At 42.9% G+C, this 22031-nt stretch overlaps 1 long non-coding RNA gene across 3 annotated transcripts in view; it reads left to right on the forward strand.

Moving 5' to 3' along the window:
• LOC128351192 (uncharacterized) overlaps positions 1-15003 on the forward strand; it is a 38203-nt gene extending 23200 nt beyond the window's left edge. For 2 of the 3 annotated variants that reach the window (XR_008319630.1, XR_008319632.1), the window contains exons 4-5: positions 9982-10097; positions 14847-15003. This is a non-coding gene — a long non-coding RNA (uncharacterized LOC128351192). Of the gene's footprint in view, positions 1-9981; positions 10098-11093; positions 11518-14846 lie in introns of those variants that run through there. The other variant, XR_008319631.1, reaches the window with a different exon arrangement.
• Positions 15004-22031: the final 7028 nt, after the last annotated feature.

The following is a 22031-nucleotide window of genomic DNA, read 5'->3' on the forward strand; positions in this document are numbered from 1 at the left end:
GTTTTGTTTTTTAAAAAACTCTCCCCCCCCCCCAAAGGTCTTATAAGTATTTCAGGGCAGAAAATTACAAAATCTTCTGGAATGGAAATCCCCTCCCAGACCATCATTCCACCCCCATGTGGAGGAATCTGCCCATTGCCTTTCCCCACTTTTCACCCACTTTTATATTTCTGGAATGGCTGGGCTTAGAGGTCTGAAATTGGGCACACATGCAGTCCAAGATGGCAGGACTCTGTGTATTTTTATTTGAAGGAAATTGGTCAATCCTGTGATTTTTAATGATTCCCCCTACTGCAGTAAAGCTGCCAGAAAAAGTTATCTCTATCCATAGCGAATATGGAACTAACTGTTACATCTGAATAAACAAACCTTTTTTTACACATGCACTATGCTCAAGTTGATGCTCATATCTAAAAGGTCTGCATGAGAACTGTGAAACTAGGGGCATGTGTTGTGGTTTTAATCCCCTCCCTTACAAATGCACTGTATGTCCAAGTTGGATTTGTATTTGAACTGTGGAGCAAGGGACACATGTGTCTCAGTTAGTTTGTGAATGGTTAAGAAGCTATGTGAATCCATGGAGGCCTGCGTTGTTGTTGTTGTTGTTGTTGTTTTCTTTCTCTTTTTGGCAACTGCACTCTGGTCTTGATCTGTGGGGTTTGTAGTGAGTGATCAAGAAAATGTATGGATCCTTTGGGGGTTGTTTATTCTCCCCCCCCCCAAAAAAAAATGCACTCTGGCCCAGACCTGTGGTGAAATGTATATGTACGGAAAGGGTGCTTATTTTGTGGTGTGTTTGTGTGAAGGCTGTAAGCTAATTAGGTCCAGGGTCCAAAATTACCTAGCTGCACCACTGCCTTAGAGTGGTCAACTGAGTAACCATACATGTATAGGGTTAAGGTTACACTGTTTTATGAAATACTTATACATTCAGCTATAGCAGCTACACTTTTAATTAACATCTCAAATGGATACATATTGTATTCCTATTCAGCCTTTGTGAACATTCCATATCCATTCCATATCTTCTAGGCAGAAAACAGGCACAGAGAACTGTAATCCATTATACAATTCCCCTTCTAGCAAATGAGAGTGGATTCATGGTTTGTCATTGAAAATCTCATATGCTACCAGAGAATCTACACTCAGAACACCTTAGAGACAACAAAATCCAGTACCCCACGGGTTAGCAACCCTTGGGGATGGTTGGCACCCTCTGTGCACTACACCACCACTCGCTCTGGGCCACCCCAGCACTCCCCAGGTGCAGTTATGGGGCTGCTGAAACCTCCATTCTTCCCTATGGAGAAAAACCTTAAAGATGCGTAAACTTCAAAAATCACTTAAAAATCACCCCTTTGCCCAATTCCTTTCAAATCATTCTGATAGCTTCCTTGCCCCCCTTGGGAACTACCACCCACCACACTCCACTCTAGGCCACCCCTTTCCCACCGACGTGAAGCTATACATTTGCTGCAATCCTCATTATTCCCTATGAGGAATTCAAAAATACTTTTAAAATTCACCAATAATTGGAGGAGTGTCCGGTTGCCTTGGGGTTTTGTGGGTGGTAGGCACCCGTGGGTGCCTACCACCCACCCCACTTTTGTGCTGCTAGGTGCCCCACAATAGGGGATAATGGGCTGGTTTGGGTCCCATTATACCTATGAGAAAAATTAAAAATATTTCAAATATTCATAAAAAATCATAAGAGTGTTCGATTGCTTCAGGGTTTGAGTAGTTGTTGGAACCCATGGGTGTTCCACAATAGGGTATGATGGGCTGGTTTGAGTCCCATTATACCCTATGAGAAAAAATAAAAATAAAATTCAAACATTCATAAAAAAGCGTATGAGTGTCCGATTGCTTTGGGTTTGGGGTGGTAGGAACCCATATGTGCCAGCGACCACCTCACCCACTTTTGAAGGTTTGAACTCAAACCAAACTGGGGGTGTTCAAGCAAAACCAAAACTGTACCGCCCCCTCCTGGTTTGAACCCGGTTCGAATTCGAACTGAACCAGGCAAACCGGTTTTGTGCACATTCCTAATGTAAAGTACTAAGGATGGGTTCATATGATACGCAAAAAGCCAAACCTCCAGTTTCTGGAGTTTGGCTGGTGAGTCCTACTTCCAGGGTTATGTGTGATATGCTGACATTGGTTGTGCCATCAGAATTTTCGAGCGTTGGCATAATCTGCCCTACTTACAGTTCCAATGTCAACATTTGTTACCAAGATTTGGTTACAAATGGAACCATAAATAGGGCTGAATATGCAAACATTAGCAGGTTTGGATGACACAACCAATGTCGGCATATCATCCCCACCCGCAGAAGCTGGACTTGCTGCCAAAACTTGGGGGACCAGCAATTTGGCTTTTGCCATATGGGCTGAACCTGCCCCCACCGCAGATTAAAAATATCTAGGGCTGAAGTTTACAAACAATGATAGGCTTTCCCCCCTCAACTTAAAAACTGGTGTGTGTCCCCCCTCCCATATTTATTCCATTTGAATCAGAGGCGTATCTAGGGAAAATAGCGCCTAGGGCAAGCACTGAAATTGTGCCCCCTGTCCAAACATCTGACACCCATCTTTCAGATAACTTTACCATAATATCAGCTCAAAAATACAAGTCAAGCTCATTAATCTTTTAATATTTCAAAAACTATTTAGCAGTGGACGTAGCCAGACCAAAAAATGCTCAAAAACTACAAATTTCAGTATGCTGGGGCTCATGAAATACCCAAATACTATGTGGAGGTGTACTTGAAAAACTAAACAGAAGTGCCTGTGTAATTCTCTACTATGCATTGTAGCATCACTATTACATAAGTTTTTTTTTTTTAAATGGAGAATTTGATTTTTCCCAGATACTACGGCCTTGCAGAGGCCATTTGAGCTTGCGTGGGGGCCATTTTGTTTTCGCTAGCCATTAATTTTTTTTTTCATTTTAAAAAATGGCACCCCCTTCAAGTGGTGCCCGGGGCATGTGCCCTGCCTGCCCTACCCTAGATACGCCCTTGATTTGAATGTACATCAGGACAACACAGTCTTGGTATATGCATTTCATTTTGAATCTAAAAGCTGTCTTCCTCTTTGTCTTCCTGTCTAGAGAAACAGAAATTAGTTATCTCAAAAACTAGAGAGAAAGCAGACTGTGGTGATTTTTATGTTTAGATCTACATTCAAGAATGAAAGAGATAATCCCCATTCCCATAGCCCAATTTCAAACAATCTTTTGCTTTTAAGCTTTTTGAGATTTGATGTTCCTGTTTTTATCCACTGAAATGCCTTGAATAGTAAATAAAATTACTGTGTGGAACGAATCTCCTAGGGGGGGGAAACTAAACAAAACAGACCAGTTTGATGATTGCAGTGGGGGAAAGAGCTCTCAGGAACAGGAACTATTATTTTCCTTTCCATCACATCAGATAATGTGTAATAATTCCATGATAATGAGCCAAATGGGGTTAGTTTGTTATTTTTGATTGATTAATGTTCCGGATGACCTTTCCATGGTCTCCTGTTTCCTTGCAGTCGTAGCTTTGGAATATTTTTAAAATATGTGTTTTTTTCTGGAAAACATCTCACTTAATTGAGATGGACAGTATTTCATTTTAGATCATACTGAAAAATTGTCAAGGGCACCACATATCAGAACCTCAGGTGGCTAAATACAACCCCCGCCCCAGTGCAGCTAAAGACTCTATATGCGTCCCTAGCTAGACAGGAAATCACACAGATAAATACCTGATTCACTTGCACTTCTCTAATCTACACCAATCTTTTATCAAGCTAGACCATAATGGCTGCCACCTAGATAAGGCTGGCTACTTCATATGCTACATTTTTCTAATTCCACCTGTTGAAAATAGTGTGAAACCCACACCTGGAAAGTAATGAGTAAGAATCCCACACTCATGCACTTCACTCCATGTACATAAACTGGGAACTTGGGAGTGGCCATGACTTTTTCCGAAGACATACATTTGGTGTACTCGCTGTGAAATACTAACATATGCAATAATCTCATCTGATAATCTGCTCACAGGCTTTGTCCTAACAGACAGTGCTTCCCATATAGAACATGTGTAATGTGTGGTGGCCTTTATAAATACCTGAAATGAACCCAATTACAATTGGAGCTAAAATTGGATCTACATTTATATAGCTAAAACAGCAGCCAGACCAGTTAATCATGACCAAGCACCATTGAAATCTATTAGACAAGTTAGTCACGACTAACTTGTTGCATTAACTTCAGTGTGACTTAGTCATAATTTCTGTCGAATAATATAGCCTGGATACTGCCCCTTAGTATTTAATTGTGCTCTTAGCTTCTGTAATATGATCTACTTGACTGAGTGCCAGGATGCAATATTCAATATGTGAGTAAGACAACAAATGACCTACATACATGCTTCCGCTTCAAATCTGCAATTATAACCAAAACATTAGGCCAACCAGTAGCCAAATATTTTATCACAGATGAACACAAACTATCTGATTGTCAATCACTGCAGTGAAATTGAAAGCAAGAAAGAATTTTTGGATCCATACACTCAGGACACTCAAGCCAAAAGGCCTCCAACTCGAAGACAGCATGTGACATGTCCTCAGCAGCCAATACTAGACCTGCAGGCTTTAGACCCTTTTTTGGTAGCTGAGTTTCTTTGCTAAGATTTTTGTACACTGGACCTTATATAAGGTTTTTGAATGAGGTAATGCCCTCCATTCGATTTGGTTGGAGCTTTTTGCATCAAGTTGGAGGGACCATAAATAGGGCAGAAAGTGGTGAAATAATGGAACTTTTACCACTCAGGTCACTCAGACTTTGAAAGCAGCTGTTCCAGATTATCTGAAGGAACTCCCCCCCCCCTCTAAAAAAGAGAAACATGACTCCAGCACTTCTGAAAGATCTCAAGTCAGTCAGGGTTCTAAAACATAAAATCTATGACCATATGCTGGAATATTCAGTACTTGAACCAGCTTCTAGGTGCAGAAGTGTGAAGACCAGTTAATCTGAATACCTTCGGAAGCCTGACAGTCCCATTTATGTCTTTAAAGACAAATGAGTATTGTTTCATCTCTGGAACCTCAGGTGGCCGTTGTACCACCAGGTGCTTTCTGTTTATAGGATGATATCATGGTGATTGGAGGAAGCTCAGGTCTGTCTCAGGGTGGCCTGTGTTCAGGAGGCTTGTAAAGCTGGCAAACCTCTTGAGGAATCCATTCAGCATTTTTCAACTGAGTATCTAGCAGCTAGCTACTTGTGAGAGCAGCTCAGTGATAGGCTGAAATGGCTTGAGTTGAGTCAGCAATCATTGGGAGGATATGGCCTCGGGAAAAGAAGCAAGTGTGGAGATCAGGAGCCCTCCACTTAGGAGGATCAAATCCCAGAAAAGGGATAAACAGGGTAATATTTTGCTGGAATTTTGGTCAGTACCCCTGAAGGCATTGTATATCATCAACCTGTTTGTCATTAAGGCATTATACATTTAAAGTGTCATGGGCATGCTATCGGACTCCGAGACCAAAGAAATTGGTCTTCACTCCCTTAGCCACTGTTGGTGAGAATAGCCTCAGATTCTGCTTGTCTGCTGCTACTGGGGTAGAAACTCTCTCACCCTCCAACCCACTCCAAAATGGTATTGTGTGAAATGCCTTGTGTTAAATGAGTCATAGAAAATGGCATACTTAATTCTTCTTTGGTAAGTAGCAACCACAAGGCTTTGTGATACAGATTGGGCCATGGCCTTTTTTCCTGATCCAGATTGATGACCCACAACAACTATTTTATCACAGGAAAGTTAAATACATCATTTTCAGTGATATGTTCAATGAAACATCCTGTTTCCCCTTGGAGGCTGTGCACACTGGTATACAGACCATATTTCCCCCCTTTTAAAAATAAGAATGGTGAAAAGTTATTCATCCATCCCCTGCTGCTCTGCAGCAAGGGCACCCCCCCCCTCCTGTTCATTACTTGGAACTTGGACATTGCTAGTCTGGGATCATTGCCAGTGTAGTTCTGAGAATTCAGTATGCTTTTTCCTGTCATCTAAAAAGACCTGTGGGTCAGCTTTCTTTGACTTCTGAATTTTACAAGTACAACGTCACAGTTTTGCAATGTTGATAATTATAAGTAACAACAACAACAACAAAGATCAGTAATTGCTCTGATTGCAAAAGCACCAGAAGAGTCAATGGGGTGTTAGAAGGGTTGGACTGATCGGCTGGGTTTGCAGGGGCAGAGGCAGGAGCAGCTTCCTCTGTGTTGAAACCAAGTCGGGAGAAGTAAAGGACCTTGAGTCAGCCTTTGCTGGAGGATTTCATGTTTAGGCAATCAGCCCGCCAACCCATGCTTCCTGGGGAAGGAGGAGAAGGAAGGAGCACTGCATCACCAGCCCTGTGTCTGAAGTACACAATGAAGTACACAATTTGAAGTACACAATGCATACCCTTTTTCTGGATCTCCCTCTGGTGCTGTGCCTGGACACGGCAACACAATTCAACTGCTGTAGGTGGAGTAACCTCCAGTCACCACAACCAGCACCATTGTCCTTCTCATCCCTTGTAAACCAAGCTGGTAAGGAGAAGATTGCTGAAATTCTAAGCTGTAAGAATTACTCCAGCTCTTGCTGAACTGCAGCTCCCATCATTCCAACCAAATTGCAGCTGGGGTGATGGGGGTTGTAGTCCAACAACAGCTGAAGAGCCTCAGATTGGTCACTCCTGTTCTAGGGAGCAAGTCCTTTTCATCAAATGTGACTTATTTCTGTGGAAACATTATTAAGATATGGGCACATCACACCCTGCCCCTTGTTACATTTGATCTTAGCTTAAGTGTCATCATGAATCAATGTTAGGAGGAGAAGGAGGAGGAGATGCCTTCCATGCAAGGATGGCTTCAGTCCTGAGCACCAGAGAGGAAGTGCCATTGCACTGAATGGGACTTACAACTGAGTAAACATTCTTAGGCTATCAACTATAAGACTATAATCCTAAATCAGCACAACCACTCATTTTTGTCACTGCCATGGGAATAGCATTGCATAATTATAATTGAGATCTAGCACTGTATTAAGTGCCATGTGGAACCACATTTATAATTGTACTTCCAGATGATCATAGAAGAATTAATGCTTCAGCAGCATTAATGGGCTCTAAGATGAAAGGATATTTAACTGACAAGATTCTTGGTATACTTAGGTAATTGTATACCAATGGTAACTGTGTGTTATTTAATAAGATTTCTTGCACCCACTGGATAAGATCCAGATAAAGTTAGTAATGACAAAGCACCATTGAAATAAATGAGACAAAATAGTCATGACTAATTTATTCTGGAGGTGTTCCTTTGTGTCACTCACTACAACTGTACCAAATTATCAGTTAGGCAGTCCACAAGTTAGCTCACTTGTGCCTCAAATGTTCACGAGTCTGCCATCTTGTATCAGGGTGGATGATATCATTACAAACTACACCACTGAAGTGTCCCTATATGTAACTCACTACAACTGTAGCAAATTTGGTTCAAATCGGTTAGGCAGTTCACAAGTTAGCCCACTTGCACCTCAAGTGTTTACCTGCCCGCCATCTTGAGTTGGGGTGGATGACATCATCACCAACTATGCTGCTGAAGTGTCTCTACAGCTGTACCCAATTTGGTTCATATTGGTCCAGGAATTTAAAAGTTGATGGGGGGTGGGGTGGAGGCACACACATGGGCATATGGACTGATACACACACACACACACACACACACACCCAGATGATCTCATAAGCTTACTTTCCTTAAGGAGAGTAGGCTAAAAATAGTTAAACCAAAGATAACAACATAATAGTAGACTATGAACTTTAATATGAGTAATATTTTTCCAACTGTGTTTATTTCTTTGAACATTGCAGGAAGGAAGGAGTATATGAGCACAGAGCTTGTTTCACTGTGACTGCCTCTGTATAGCCTCAGGTTCTTGGATACAGGAACTGATATTTCAGGATGTTCCATATGGATTGCTCCCATTCCATTCTTACTTCATGCGTGACACCATTGTTTTTAACTACTGCTATAACTACTGCTATTGTTCTAGTCAAGCATTTCTTTATTTTCCCAGATACTGAAAACAAATACAGTCCTTTTTGCTGCGCTGACCTTTTCACTATGAAGCATAACCTCAGAATCAGTGTTTAACCATTCTGGAGAACTTGAAACAGCCATTTCATAGTATAATGATTGGTCACAGAAAGCTTACCCTTTATTTCTTAATGTTTTCAAATAGATCCTGTAGCAAAGCTGATATTTAGGATTACTTTTTTAAGGACAAGTTGTGCTCTACCATTCTGCATCTTAAGAGACATGCCACTTTTATGGGGAAAGGGCAATGTATTTAAGTGTCTTCTTCCAGAATGTTTCCCAAAATGTCACATTAAAAGTTATGTTTTGTTCCAAAAGCTAGGTTTTGACAGTAATATCTTAAGAAAGAGTTGGGTTTTTTAAAGTAAGGTTGGCAGTGATTCTGAGCTGATAATGTACATCTGCCATCTGGCCCGATACTCTTATGAGAGAGCAGTCTGCGGAAGAAGAGGGATTGTTGTCACAGATTATTAGTGATTCTGCCCAACACCCCTGTTTCCACAGATGTTTCTTCTCATGAGTTGTGAAGGGGTATCCCCATAGCCTTACGGTCTCCTGAGTGAGTGGTCTGCTCCAGATCAGCATCCATCCTCATCGCTTCTTTCACTGGAGCAATGCTGGTCCTGCTGCCTGGCCCTTCTCATGAGTAAGACTAGGGGCCTCACAGGTACCCCCAAGGGGAAGGGGCTGGGCACCCCTTTCCCAACATCATTGTACCAAAAATAGACCTTGACCATTCAAGAATCCCTGGTTAGGGCTGGCTTTTAAACCCACCCCAGGTATCCCTGCCCTGCCATATGTTTCCGTGTCAGTGCTGTTGCCCTACCTGTGTTGCAATCTCGAAGAGGTGAGCTTGTGAACATACATCATTGCCACTTCATTTTCGGGGAGCAAATCACTTAGTGCCTGTCTTTACATCCTATCCCCTTTCTCTCCTGATTGCCAGGAGGAGGGCAGCAAGGGACAGAGTTGGATGAAGGCATGCACCTGTGTGATTTTGCCATTTGACAGGCTTTGAAGCTTGGGATGGGATGTGGTGGTGTCCCAGTTGCCAGGCAGCTGCTTTGTTGGATTGGAGACAGGAGGGGCAGGGTAAGTGCTAGGAGCAGTGGCATAGAGAGGGCATGATCGCAGGAGCATCTTTATGATTGTGGCTCCAGAAAGCAAACAAAACCACAGTTATGGCACTGTCCACATTTGGATGTAACGCTGCTGCTGCCGAACCTCAGGTTAGGGCAGCAAAACTTACTATAAACCAAAGGTTCAAATTCTCCCTAAGAAACCCTGGGAATTGTAGTTGTGTATAGGCAAGGAGGAGAAAACTCTACACAATTCTTAGCACCAGCACTAGACTATAATTCCCAATATACAATTCCCTCTCATGGCAGGGGCATGAGAGTGACTAGTATAGAACTGCCATAATTTGTAGTGTAGTCATTTTACTCTCACTCTTTGAGCCTTTCTAAACAAGAGGATTTGTTGTGGTAGGATTGGTGGATTTGCGCACTTAATTTTATCCAAAGTGATTGCGAGCTGTGTAAACACTCAAGTTTTCCCTACTGTTTCTTGCAGTTTCCTGTGGAGACACCTCAGTCTTCCACATTAAAAAAACCACTGGTTGCATGCGCTATTCTCTCCACCAAAGTACCACCCACTTTCCTCTCCGCCTACCATGGCTGATAATTGTTGCTGCCCATAGGCAGTGTTGTGTGTGCACCGTAGGCGGCTTGGGCAAACAGTATTCTTGTTAAGTAAGAATAAAGGGCTTTCTTGTATTGTTGTTTTTACTTGTTCTTACTGTTATCTTCTTTGCATTACTCGTGTCCTTCAATTCTCATCCTCAGTTCAAATTGGAGTTTGGCGAGGCAAACCGCAGGTCGCTTTCCACACGAAACCACGATTGCACACATTTGGACGTAATGGAGTTCCAAACTCTGCCCCGTTTAACTGCAGTTTCATGGTATGTGCAAATGTGGCTATTGTGTTACAGTGCAATCCTATGCATGTTTATTCAAAGGTAAGTATCTCAGTGTTCAATAAGAATTACTCCCAGGAAAGCCCTAACAACTCCCTCTGTTTCTTAACAGCATACAATCTTTCATGGAGCTACAGGTCAAGGGACACATTTGAGCATGTGTATGTGCATTCCCTCAGTTTCCCAGTTGAAAGACTATTGTTTGATCCAGGCTATATGCTTGCAGAAGCCGGCATATTCCTAGGAAGGATTGGCCTTAGGGATGGGTGAGCCAGGCAGTGCCTACCTGAAGGGGGCGCCAAGCTGAGCTCTGTGACTCTCTGTTTGCAGTGAACTAGCGGGGAGAAGTAGAACCAGGAAAGAGTTTTCTCTGGCTGCTGGGATTGTGTGTCTGAGGAGACACAGCCCAAGGAGACACAGAGACAGATGCCTAGAGTGCCCATCTGATGGTAGAATTCCCCAATGCACCATGCTCAACGCATGGTGCATTGCAGGATTCCTGGAGGCCTGGACAGATTGTCCCAGCCTCCACAGCTTCCCTGCTTGGCTCAGCACAGATCGTCTAGGACTGCAGTCCATGCTCCCAGCAACATTTTAGCTGTCATCTGGGGGAAGGTAAGTTTGGAACAGCCTTCCTCCTGCCTGCCTTCCCACCTGCTTGCCTGTGCAGCCGTGTGACTACCCTTTCAAAGTGGGCCATCAAGCCTTTGATGCTATTTAGCGGAACCAATATAGGCATACAATGTTAATGTTATACCAGCATGAAAACTGAGCAATTATTGGTGACCAGATAATTGACCCACAAATTGAGTAGCTGAATGAGTTAAAAGGGAACCCATTAACTGTCTTCTAGAAAATCAATTATATGAAGTCATTATTGTAGTAGACAGTGAATATTTCCACGACATAACCCAGTAGCAGTTCTGTGTAGAAATGTTCATGTGTTAAAAGTTCCTGCACAATTTTTTCTGCTCTGTTCAGAAAATATGGGCTCAAAGCCAAGGGCAAAAGAAAAACACTGCATAGAAGGAATGAAGCGGGAAAGGTATCAAATATACTACAAATACTACAAAAAAGCAATTGCTACAGGAGTAGAAATTAGAAGCTATTGGTAAGTAAATAAACAAAAACAGGGAAAACTGTACAGAATAAGGCAATGGCCCTCTTTGCTTTGGCAGAACTTGGTTGTTGATGAGCACAGGTGGACATTAATTAGAGCTGCCTTGGATTTTAGGGTACTGATCTTATCATACTTTGAAAGTAGCTTTACCTTACCATATGCTTGTTTTAGTGTCCTCCTAATAATTATTTAGCTTGTGCACTTTTAATATACATTACAAACATACATAGTAATCCTCCACTGTTCTTTGATCCTGAGTACTAAACCACTTGTAATGTTTAAAGTGCCAAAAGCCCTGATGGATTTTTCTAAGCAGTTTTAGAAGGTGGGCTTAATTTTAAAATAGCAGGAGGATCAGGTTCGTGGGGGGATGCAAGTGGGAGGGGCAGGGTTAAAGCCCTCTACCCAAAGGCGTATCTAGGGGAAATTGCACCTACAGCAAGCACTGAAATTGTACCCCCTGTCCAAACATCTGACACCCATCTTTCAGTTAACTTTACCATAATATCAGCTGAAAAATACAAGTCAAGATTGTTAATCTTTTAATATTTCAAAAACTATTTAGCAGTGGATGTAGCCAGACCAAAACATGCTGGAAAACTACAAATTTCCATAAGCTGGGGCTCATGAAATACCAAATACTATGTGGAGGTGTACTTGGGAAACTAAACAGAAGTGCCTGTCTAATTCTCTACTATGCATTGTAGCATCACTGTTACATCAGTTTTAAAAATAAATGGAGAATTTGACTTTTCCCAGATACTCTGAAAATAATTAAAGGATATGCAGAGTAAACTGTGTCACTACTTGGAATATATTCTAGTATTTCAGAAAGACAGTTAAAATGAGAGAAAGAGAGCAAGAAACTCCCAGTGGGCCTTAATACTAAGGATTTCACACTGATTCAAAGACAAACTCACCATTAATAGCCATATTATTAAGACATCACATTTAACTCACTGATCACAAGAAGCAAAGTAAGAGCAAATGAGTACAATCCTAGCTCATAAGCTTCAGCTCAGTATTCACAAGCCCTGATTCTCTGTACATAGTGCCAATCTGAATATGTGTACAGTGACTTATATTATATCAATTTTTTAAAAAATTTTTAACCTGTAGCCCCTTTGGGGGGCTTCCTAAAGACTGTAGGGTGGGGGTCTGCAAAGGTTCCCCTCCCCTCGCTGGCCTCTAGGGCCTTGCAGGGACCATTTGAGCATGAGATTGAGCACACTAAAATGGCCGCTGAAAACTAAATGGCTGCTGTGCATGCTCAAATGGCTTCTGTGAGACCTGGCATAGCCTAGGGCCTCACAGAGGCCATTTGAGCATGCACGGTGGCCATTTTGTTTTCGGTGGCCATTTTTTTAAAAAAAAATATTTTAAAAAAATGGTGCCCCCCTTCAAGTGGTGCCCGGGGCACGTGCCCTGCCTGCCCCACCCTAGATATGCCCCTGCCTCTACCATGGTCCCAATCTCCCTGCCCCCCAGCATCCACAATCTGGTTGTTATTGTCTACTTAAAAACTAAGCAAGTCCTGGCTAATAATGCTTTAAATATCACATATAATTTGGACTTGAATCTGTTAGCATTCTGGAGATTAGAACAAAATGCTATTGTTGGGTTTGCTATCTGATCATTGTGAATTGTTGTGCACCGCTCAGAGCCTTTGGATGGGGCAGTATAGAAATGTTAATTTCTATAATTAATTAATTAATTAATCATTTATCAATCAATCAATCAATTAATTAACAGGACTATCACTATGGTTTTGCCTTAAGCGATGCCTGATCAGAGTTTGAGATGTGACAAAAGAAAGTTAATGCTTCTTAATAGTAAGTAGATATCTTTTTACGGGAGTTAATTGTTAGAATACGAATATAAATACAAGTATTTATATACCACTTTTCAACCAAAGTTCCAAAAGCAGTTTACATACAGAAATCAATCAATCAATCAATCAATCAATCAATCAATCAAATGACTGCCTATCCCCAAAGGGCTCACAGTCTAAAAAAGAAACATAAGAAAGACACCACCAACAGCCACTGGAGGTATGCTATGCTGGGGTAGGATAGGGCCAGTTGCTCTCCCCCTGCTAAATAAAGAGAATCACCTATTTTAAAAGGTGCCTCTTTGCTCAGTCAGCAGGGGTTAGAAGTTGGTTGGTTCAGTTAGAAGATGGTTTCTTGATACAAAGATCTCTCTGGAATGTTTAAAATAGACAGTCGAACAGAACTCAGGGAAAGGGACACATCCAGTCCCAATGATTGGCGGCTGCTGATATAGAGAGGTGTGTGTGTATGTGTGCGCACATTCTCATAATCACATAGATAACCAGGATCAGATAGTTTGTCTCTGCTTAAGTGCTGTTTAATCACAGTGGTTTGACCAGTTTCTAGTCCTCATTTAGTCTAGAATGCAGGGTTTTGACTGGGGCAAACATCCAGAGCATTATTATTCTGGCATAATTCCATCATCACTACTTGGTAAGGTTCTTCATACATGCAGGCCTACCCAGGTATGGCTGCTTGTGTGGAGCGTCGGGCTCAAATCTGGTGCTCTTTGCTGGGGTAGCCTGGATTTTTAACCTGGGCTTATTGTGGGTGAGAAGGGCACAAGCATGTCCTTCCACCCAACTCAGGCTACCTGCAGCCCGAACATGCACAAAGCCAGGCAGCAAGAGAGCCCAGCAGCGGGGGGATCCCCCAATGCAGTGCATGCTTGGTATGCCAGTGCATGGTGGTATGCCAGTGGACATATTTTGATTAGTTTGGCACTTTTTCCTCCTAAAGGCAGAAATGTGTGGCATAAATATTTTTATAAATAAAAATACAACATTGGAAACTGAACTGAAATAGAAAATGAGTTTCTGATTGAAACATTCAGTGAGCCTTTGTTTTGAATAGATGCTGAAGATCAAAGAACGTAGGAAAGATTGCTTTAACTGTGTGTTCTGCCTATAACTGATGCAAAACCTAAATAGTAGACCTACAGGTTAGAACTCAAAATGGCTGACAGTGCAGCCCTGCAGTGGCTTCAACAATGGTGGGGAAGTTAACAATGACCACATTCTCACATAATGGGAAAGCAGAGGTCCCTTCGCCTCAACTTGAGCAATGAGCATCCAAACCAGGAATTAGAGTTACCAAAAAAAGAAAAGAAAAGAAGACCTGCAGTTTCCCTCCCCAAACCGCACTTTGTCACCTTCAGTTTTCTCTCAGTGTCCTCTGCTGGACCTCTGGTTTGCCTATGCCAGCATTACATATGAACGCTGTCATGCAGTTTCATCTATCTAAAACCAGAGTTAAGGGAGGAAGATCCTCCCTCGCTCTGGCTCCTATTGGCTGTGTGGGCTGTCCGTTAGGAAGGAAGGAAGCCCAAACAGCCAGCAGCCCCATTGAAAACAGAGAGGCAAAACGTACAAACACATACAGGAGAGCAGGGGGAGGGGCCATGGAACCACAGGTCCACTGGACTTGTGGTTACCTGTTACATGTGACTATTGCCTATTTCTCTTGTTGAGTGGATAGTAAACTTAAGAGGGCTTTCTCAATCAATCTTGATTTAAAAACAGTTGTGATTTTTCTATCTTTATGTCTCTTTCTTCTATGCAGATTCTGCCAGACATACGGATCTTATTATTTCCCTGGTCTGTCTGCTGTGCATGTCAAAGTGGCAATAGCCTGGGAATCATTGGTCTTATGAGAATTCTGTGTGCTAAATATGTATATTACCAGGCTGGAATAAAAATGCAATAATGCAGAGAACAGAGTGGATAGAACAAACAAAAATGATGTAATTGCATTAGCCAAGCTTGTGACAAATTCATCAAGTACATTTAGTGGAATCGGCTTTATTTCAGTTTGACCATATTTGCCATGGAATCAGGCTCCCTTAGAGAAAAGCCTATGCCTCTTAGCTTGATCGTGTTTTTGCATTCAGTGACTAAGTTGTTCAGGAAGGCTTTATAAGGGTTTTTGGAAGAAAAAAAAGACAAGAAATACTGTAGGAGGGGGGAAATGCTGTTTATTCCTACGCAGTTAACCCAAGCTGTTTCATGCTGCGTATGTGTCTGAGCTCTCCCTTCCACAATTCCTCTCCAGGTGATAGTATTTGCCTTTTCCTGAAGAAAACAGAAAGCATTATGGAAGTGACCTTTACACACAGTGCTGGCCTAGGTCTGCCTGATTTTCCTTGGCCAGCTGCCAGAATGGAAAATCGCTTTCAAAATTAAACTGTGGACAGTGTATGTGTGTGTGGTAAGTGAATGCGTAACAGAGAAAGGGAATGTTTATTTCTCTCTAACTACAGTAACAGACTGCTAGTAAAGGGTAGTAGCTAATCTAGCACGTAAATAATGACATGCCCTCCTACGTGCAATACAGTGGACAGTGATTGTGCATCTGTGTATCTCAGGTTCTATGCTTCAGACATGGAGGAAAAGGGAAGGAAAGACATGAAAAAAATGAACTCAGTGCTTAAGTTAATTTGTGTTGCTGATGTTGACCCGAACAGTCTGATTTATTGTGGTGCTGAGTTAATGTTCTCATGTGCTTTGAATTATGAGATATGAAGCCAATAGAGTGACTGTATTAAATGTATCTTCCCACATATTATAAACATGCTGTTCATTAGGGATGTGCATGAATCATTTTTTTTCATTTTGATTTGTACCTGAATTGAAACATACCCCAATTTGTTTTGGGTCCAAATCTGACCTCCCCCCAAATCACCCCAGATTCAATTTGTACCCAAATTTCCCAAATCTGAATCCAAATTGATTTTTAAAAAAAGGTCCCATTGGGCCAAAAGAGTTGGGGAAGGTAGTGCCCAATGAGTGGAAGCTACCACCCAAATTTCAAAGAAATTGGGGGAAAGGGGTGATTTTTAAAGAATTTTTGAAGTTTACACATCTTTAAGATTTTTCCCATAGGGAATGGGGATTCCAGCAACCTTATAGCTCTACGTGGGGGGCACCAAGGTGGCCCAGAGTGGGGTGTGGTGGGTGGTAGTACCTAATGGGTGCAAGGAAGCTACCACCCATATTTCAAAGGAATTGGGCAGAGGGCTGATTTTTAAATGATTTTTGAAGTTTACGCATCTTTAAGCTTTCCCCCATGGGGATAATAGGATTTCAGCAGCCTTAGTTATAACTCCCCAGGGAGGTGACACCAGGGTGGCCCAGGGTGGGCTGTGGTGGGTGGTAGTGCCCAATGGGTGCAAGAAAGTTTCCACCCAGATTTGAAAGGAATTGTGCAAAAGGGTGATTTTTAAAGAATTTTTGAAGTTGGCATGTCTTTGGGCCATGTCTTTGGGGCAGAAAGGGGGTTTCGGGGGCAGAAGAGTGGGTCAGGCAGTAGTGCCCCAGTGGATGCCTGTGACCATCCAGATTTCAAAGGAATTTGGCAAATGGATGATTTTTAAAGAATTTCTGAAATTTGCGCATCTTTAAGCTTTTTCCCCATGGGGAATAATGGGGATTTCAGTAGCCTCATAACTCCACTTGGGGGGCACTAGGGTTTTGGTAGTGCACATAGGATGCCAACCACCCCCATACCCACAAGCCCATGGGGTACTGGATGTTGTTTCACCCAGTGCCTAGGAGCAGGAGCCACTTACTGCTTGCTGCTAGTGCTAGATGAGGCATTTGGCCTAGCGCAGCTGCCAGCAGAGGTTTGGACCCCCGAGTGCCACCACCACAGATGCAACAGCAGACCCGACATGCTGAAGTGCTTAGGGTCCTTGCCCCTGCTAACAAGAGCCTTGTAGTGGGTGCAGGCAGCATGGCTGGGATCACCAGGGCAAAGCTCAAAGTGATCCCACACCACACTGCTGGACTCTCTTGTGACACGGGGCCACTTCAGTGGTGGTGCTTCTGTTGGTTCCTTCTGGGGCACGCCACCACCACTGCCCTCAGAGCTGGCCTGGGAAGTCCTAGGGACAGGAAACACAGGGGATTCCTCCTGTGCCTCCTCATATGCAACCTTGGGGGCCCCACCCCCATAGGGACCAGTGGGGAGGGTGGCAAGGTGGATCTGGCTGGACTGGCAGCTGGCTCCAAATGCACCACCGCCACCTCTGCAAAGTTGGGGGTGGGTGGGTGGTAAGGTAGGAGGCTAGAGTCTGTGCTCACTCAGAGCCTGTAGGCTGCTGGGCTGGGTACTAGAGAGGGAACAGACACAATAGGCTGCTGCTGGACTACTGGCCTGGAGTGATGGCTGGCTAAAGGCTTTCCTTGTTTAAAGCAAAATTGGGGGTGGGTGGTGGGTGGTAAATGGGCACAGTGAGGAGGCTGGAGTGTGTGTCCACTCAGAGCCTGTAGGCTGCTGGGCAGAGAATATTAATACTAATATATATTATGGGCATAGAGGGCTGGAGGGCAGGCTTCTGTTTTTTAAAAATAAAAAAAAAATCTTTGGAATGGGAAAAAAGATAGAATTGTTTTTTTAAAAAAACTACAAGGCTATGCTATCCTTCTAACCATGTACTAGTACCAGCTAACAGGGATCCCTTCCACGGACACACAGACAGAACCCCCATTTAAACTTCTTCTAAACTAAACACACAACTTTCTAGAATCAATTGCAACCCAAAACCTCCCTCCAAACACGAAACCACCCCCCCCCAAGAATATACAATTCCAGAGACGTGGGTGGGTGTGGTGCGTGTATGTGTGTGTTAAATTGGTACTCACTTAGTCTAAGGCTTCACCCACGTTGCATCCAGTATTCCACTTCTGTGGTCTGATCTCTGAGAGTATGCTCTTTCTTCTTCAATCTTCAGTCTTCAGATGGGAGGGCTGAGGCAAAATCCTAGAAAATCTGAGGGGCGGGGGCAGGTGGCTGGCTGGCCAGGTGGTCAGTAGTCACAGGCACTCTGGTGCTGGTGGCTGGCACAGGTAGGCAGCGATTCTCTCAGCAGCAGAAGGAGGTGAAAAAAGAATCAGATAGAATTCTCTTTTCTTCTCTATTCTTAAATCAGCAGCAGGAACAAAAAAGCAGAGAATTCACCCCAGGCTGGCACAGGCACTGGCAGGCTGGGTGGCACTGGCAAGCAAGGCAGGCTGGCAAGGCAGAACAATAGGCAGCAAGGCAAAGCAAAGCTCTCTCTCTCTCTTCTCTCATGAGGCAGAAATGCATAATGGTGACTACTCTCTTTATGGTGATGACTCCATAATGGTGATGACTCGCTTTAAATCTCTTTGAAAATCCTTCCTTGAACTTCCCCCCACCCCTGCCCCTTCTTCAACCTTCCCCTGGCCAATGGGGGGTCATTTAGCACTTGCAAGAGCCAAAAGAGCCAATCAGGAACAAGGAGACAATTGTCAACAGATCGGCCCATGCTTTTGTTTACCAATCTGAAGCCTGGAAGGGCGGGGCATTCAAATCAAACACAAAATGGAGACTACACAGAGAGATTGCCACAAAATGGAGGTCCAAAACAACAAAATCTTCAGCTCAGAAATTCGGGTGATTTGTTTTGGAGCCGAATCTTTCGGGACTTGCAGATGGATGATTTGTTTTGTGCACAAATTGCCCGAAACAGGCAGATTCAGGTACAGATCATTCTGTACCTGAAACGTTTCACACATCCCTACTGCTCATTAACGTTGCCACACAGAAGGGCCTGTACTGCAATTGTGGCCCACATGGACATCTCCAGCTGAAAGAGTCTTAACTGGCATATGCTGGCCTTGGGCCGAAATAAACACATACATACATACTGTTCTTAACTGGCAGGGCTGAAGAAGACCACTGCCTGAGACCACAGAAAGGTACTGTCTGTCAGAGTAGCAAGGACACTGGACTACACGAATCAATGGTCTGACTCAGCACAAGGCAGCTTCATATGTTCATACTCAATCAGAAAGAAACAAAACCTGGCCATGGGTGTCCACAGGATTTTTTCCAGGGGGTGGCTCCAGACACTCATGAATCTGGCAGAACTTTAAAAACAGAACCTGTAAGAACTTCCTTCCCAGGAGCTTTTACACACATGGCATTTAGTTCTCATCCCCTCCAGAATGGAGGCTACGAGTCCACATATCAGCTAGATTAACCCCGAAATCCTATCAGAGACCAGTACACAACTGTCTCTGCTTCTCCCCGATTCACTGTTAAAAATTACTGTGCTTGGCCCAAATTATATTCTAGCTTGGCCCTAATTATTCTAAAAATTCTAGCTTGGCCTAAATTATTCTAAAAATTCTAGCTTGGCCTGAATCATGCCCAGGGTTAAAAAAATCCTCTATCTGTGCAGCTTTTTTTTGGAACAACCAAGCTTTCTGGAATGCCACAGGACTTCTCCTTTGATGTGTGAGTTGGCCATTGGCAATAATTCAGCGGTATGGTCAGCTCTGAGAGGTCCACCCCCTAGCCCAGCTTGGCCCTCTGCCTTCTGCAAAGCACCAGTAGCAGCGTGGGAAATCGCCAACTTCCTAATCAAAGCCCTTTGAACTTTCCTGCCTCTTAAATGGTCGGGGGAAGGGTGGGGGAGAGGTGCTGAAGGCTGTCACTTGCAAAGGCAAAGATTTGGTCAGATTCGGCAGGTGAAGGCATAGAGAAAAAAACCAGAACAATCAGTGAGAATGCACAAAGGAAAAAGATCGCAGGGAGGGCAGGGGAGAACCCATGGCTATGTGAACTCTCCGTCTAATTTCCCAAATTAAGCTGCCTCGAAGCAGATGTGAAGTAGATTCTCTCCTCAGAGACCCCGAGGTATAAAGCCATGTGTGAATAACCTCCAGCAGAAGGGGAAAAAGAGAAGGTGGCAATAGAACGTGACAGTGAGTATAGCAGCAGAACCTGCTGGGATTGTTCTCATATTTTCTTCCCTGTAGAAAAGGGAAGAAACGGAGGTGTGATTTTAATAGGATAGACTGAGAGGGACTGAGGTATAGTTTTAATAGGAAACAAGTTGTTCTGGTAAGAACTAATCTGCCTGCTTTCCTTTCACTATGATCTTAACTGATAATTACGATCCTCACAAGTTAACCCACTTCAGCCTTAAACATTCACACATGTGGCATCTTGAATTGGGGTGGAGGACATCATTACAAACTATGCCACTGGGCATCCCTATGTGTCCCTATAGCTGAAGCAAATTTAGTTCAAGTTGGTTAGATGGTCCACAGGTTCACCCACTTGCACCTCAAACATTTACGCATCCACCATCTTGCATCAGGGTAGATGACATCATCACAAATTATGTCATTGAGGTGTCCCTACAATTGTACCCAATTTGGTTCATATTGGTCTAGGTATTACAAAGTCGATGGGGTGGGGGCACACAGGAGAGAGAGAGAGAGAGAGAGAGAGAGAGAGAGAGAGAGAGAGAGAATGTCGGGTGATCTCATACATTTACTTTCGTTAAGGAAAGTAGACTAAAAAAGAGAAGGAATGGAACACTCTTTGCTGCTCTGCTTCAGGTAGCAAAGGTTTATGGGCCTACCCTGTAAGACTGCACATAAATAGGTGTGTGTGTGTGTGTACACAAATACATGCACATACACATCCAGTAGGAAATATTTTATAAGGTTATATTATGAAAGCAATGTACGAATCAGCCAGTTGAAAATAAATTAGTGAAGAATTAGGCAGGCACTCTGAAATAATGCTTTAAAAAAACAATTGTTTTCTGAAATTAAGTGAAGAATGGCAGGCAGTAACGGTCTGAAATAAAATGCTGCTTTTAAAAATGTATTGCTCTGAAATTAAATGCAGAACTTTGGGATGAGGTGGTGAATGCTCTTAAATCAAATGTTCCTTTCAAACCAATTTACTCTCTTTATACTGTTATGTGAGATTAATATAACACCAGATTAATATGAAGGGTCCTTGCACCAGCTTATAAAGCTAATTTTTAAAAAATACACTTTGTCAAACCACATATTTTGCAGAAAATATAGAAGGGACCATTTGTTTCTCTGTTTCAGGCAGCGAAAAGGCCAGACCTGACCTTTGCCCACTCACTAGCTGAAGACTAGTGGTTTAGATAATGTATCATAGCTCGGCCCTAAACTAGGAAACCTCATATCTCAGTCGCAAGCCCCCTTCTGCAATAGCAGTATACTATATTAACACAGGTTACCTTGCACTGTTATTTTACAGTGAGGAGGTAATACATGTGATGCACTTTGATCATTTAGGGGAAAGCACTGTGTGAATACTAAGCTTATATTTTGTAATGTGAGCATGTTATAAGATACTTTTGTTAAATGCATCAAGAGGTGTTGTGGGTAAGTTTAAGAATATCCACACAGATGTTTGAATTAAATGTCCTTAGATGTCCTTTCTCGCTTTATAATCCTATGTTAAGCTCTTTCATCTTTCATATACCAGCCTCTTTCCTTTAAAAAAAATGAACACTAACAAATACAATTCAGACAGAAATATGGGATACTTTAGTGTTGTTGCTTTTGTTGGTGTTGTTGTCGTCGTTATTAACTCGATTTCTATACCACACTTCCAAAAATGGCTCAGGGCGGTTTACACAGAGAAATAACAAAGAAATAAGATGGATCCCTGTCCCCAAAGGGCTCACAATCTAAAAAGAAACATCAGACAGACACCAGCAACAGTCACTGGAGGTACTGTGCTGGGGGTGGATAGGGCCAGTTACTTTCCCCCTGCTAAATAAAGAGAATCACCACATTCAAAGGTGCCTCTTTGCCAAGTTAGCAGGGTGTTACCTTAAGGACAGCCTACTCCCATATGTGTGGCACAGTCATTGAATTTTCAAGAGTGGGGACCTTGCTCTGGGTCCCACTCTTTTCTGAGGTGCAACTTGGTGTGACTCAT

This window comes from Hemicordylus capensis, chromosome 3, assembly GCF_027244095.1.
Source record: "Hemicordylus capensis ecotype Gifberg chromosome 3, rHemCap1.1.pri, whole genome shotgun sequence".
Lineage (NCBI taxonomy): Eukaryota > Metazoa > Chordata > Lepidosauria > Squamata > Cordylidae > Hemicordylus > Hemicordylus capensis.